The sequence below is a fragment of the Sinocyclocheilus anshuiensis genome, unplaced genomic scaffold (assembly GCF_001515605.1).
Source record: "Sinocyclocheilus anshuiensis isolate Anshui unplaced genomic scaffold, SAMN03320099.WGS_v1.1 scaffold946, whole genome shotgun sequence".
NCBI lineage: Eukaryota > Metazoa > Chordata > Actinopteri > Cypriniformes > Cyprinidae > Sinocyclocheilus > Sinocyclocheilus anshuiensis.
The window spans coordinates 529352-532161 of record NW_015540927.1 but is presented as its reverse complement, the minus strand read 5'-3'; positions in this window follow the sequence as shown (position 1 = coordinate 532161).

Below are 2810 nucleotides of genomic sequence, written 5' to 3'. Positions count from 1 at the left end.
TGCGTTTCCTCCTCTTGAGGTCGCCACTGCTTTTATGAAGAGGTTGCCAGGTTTTCACAACAAAACCCACCGAATTGCGTTTCGAGGGGGTCCCCGTTAAAAATCGCGTTCCGGGGATAAAATACGCGAGTTTTGGCGGGGTTCCCCTGGTAATATTCGCATTCCAGGGGCTAAATATCACGTTAATGCACCGTAACGTTTTCATTTTTTTAGTACCGACTTCGTACCGAAATACGGGGTCTTTTGACTACACTAATTGAGACTTTTGGACTTATTGTTTCACTGAAATAAATGTTTTTGTAATTATAGAGTAAAGTACCGCTATTATATAGCCGTTGATTATCCCACTTATTCCATGGTCATTTGCCAAGTTATAGACAAGATAAAACTACTATTGTTCTTTGCAATGCAATATTTGACCGAATGGGTAAAAATGACGGTTATTTCGTCAGTTACGGCTCATTAGCTCTAGCATTCTGCCCGCTTCAAATCAGACACAGAGATGAAATAGTGCAGTTAGATCACATTTATTTGAACGAATTATAGCACCCGCAGGTGATGGAGATTTACCGCTGATTACAGAACCGGATTTCTGACAAGATGCGAGTTAAATATCACATGCGATTTATCATGCAGCCCTACATTTATTTGAATTAATTATCGATCGTTTGATCGAGAGAGAGAAAGATGACAGTTGTGTATGTGAATTACCTGCGTCTGTACGTCTCTCTACAAACAATGAAGTTGTGAGTTTAGTTACTTAAACAGAGATTTTACCTCCTCGTTGTTGAGGAATATAATGCAGTGATCCAGCCTCGGGCAGCCACCGGCGGTCTTTCCACTTGTTCCTGCTGCCCGATCTCCTCAGCACCACGATCCCCCTCAGCAGCGAGGGCTCTCTGACAACGTGTCCCTCCTTCCTCCCGGGTTTCGGCACCAATGTAACACAGTTCGTAGTCACGGGAAGAAGGAGGCGGAACCGGCGAACATTTAAGATTTTAATAAAATAAACAAACACAAAATGAAAGTAAAGCGGCAGCCCCTCACGGACTACTGCCGTACACAAAACACAAAATAAAATTCAGGCCTGGTCCTCTCTCCCTTTCACTGTTGTAACTCCTCCTTTTATCCTTCCGGAGCTCCTCCGTGGGACTCGAGACCGGTGAGTGGTGCAGGTGTCTCTCATTATCAATTACTCCACCGGCCTCGCTCCGTTCCCACAGCTCTCGGCCCTGCCCCCACTCGTCACAATATTGTTATTTGTACACAGTTTTGCCTCAACTGTTTGTTTACACTGAAGCTGTTAAACAGTTTGCAACAATTGCATGCACTGGTGAGCAAATTGTGACCAGTTATAGTAATTAAAAAAAAATAAAAAATACGCAAAAAATATTCTGTTCACCCTGTTTGCAGTAGCCTTGCAGTGTGATCTTGCCTGGGGCTCTACAAAACATGTGCTCTTACCTCTGCTATATACTTCAAATCAATAGCAGAGACGCTGGGCAAAAGTCACTGATTTCCATTAGACTCGTACTTCCATGATATATTTCTTATGATAAGTGTTTTTTATGATATTGAATGTGTCAATGAATCATATGATTTCTACTTACATTTACACAAAAGTACTGTTGTGGTACAAAGGGAAGATTACAAATGGAAATACCATGGTATTTTGATGTATACCATGGTGATAAAAGATTACCATGATGATAAACCATGGTAATTTTAATGTACAAAAAAACAGTAACAACATATGCAGAAATGTTTGTAAGTTTACTTTGCTGTAAATAACACGCGTGCTGTAAAGAAAAAAAAATATATATAAAAAAGCTTCCACCGTCATACTCATTCTCATATTTTCATTTGCTTAAAATATCTTCACAATTGACTCATAGCTACAGCAAGAAAGCAACAGCTGCTATTTGTGCTAATTTTTTTATAACAGTGCTGGCAAGTAGCGCAGATACTTTTGAAACCAAGCTAATAGCAGGTGAAGTTAATGTGAAGGGCTAGTGTTTTCTCTCTTTTATGACATCTCAGAAGGCAGAGGAGGATAAGGAGGAGGCGCTTGGGATTTTGGAGTGGGATAATTATGGCGCATCAATACAATATCAGTGGCTAATGAAGGCACTAAGCTGATGTACAACACAGCAGGTTATTGTCACTCTGTGGACCCTCCCTGTAGCACAGAGGCCTGGAGTTATGAGAAGTTATGAGAGACGCTGGATAGAAGACATAATAGAAACTTAAATCACTCTCAAAGCTCCTTGTGGTAATTTAACAATCTGCCCACATCCTGTAGTAATTTTGCTGTGCTTGTTCGGGCCTTTTGATATCTCATGGCTCATTAGCTCAGTGGACTTCACTAAGTTTTAAACTATTTTTATAAGACTCTTCTCAAAAAAAATATGAGGAAAAAGATGAGGCCTGTGAGAAACTAATGCGAGACATATTTTTCTGGAAATGTGCAGGTGGGAGAAAGCAGTACAAGCAACAATAGCTCCCACCACCACAGGAAGAGAGTAAGTAATCATTAATGTCAACAAAACTGCCTGAACAAGAACAAAAACCTTATGTTGTGTGTGAAAATATATATTGTATGCTAAAATATCACTGCAGCAACACTTCTGAAATAGTCTGGACCTGCTGAAAGGACCAGTTAAAACCATCTTATTACAGTGGAATACTTGGTTCTGATTGGTCAGTCGTGCCATTCTGTGGTTAAATATATTTGTGTAATGGCCTCTAAAGTATATAATTTAGGGATGCACCGAATGTTCGGCAACCGAAATAAGCGAAAAGACCGAATA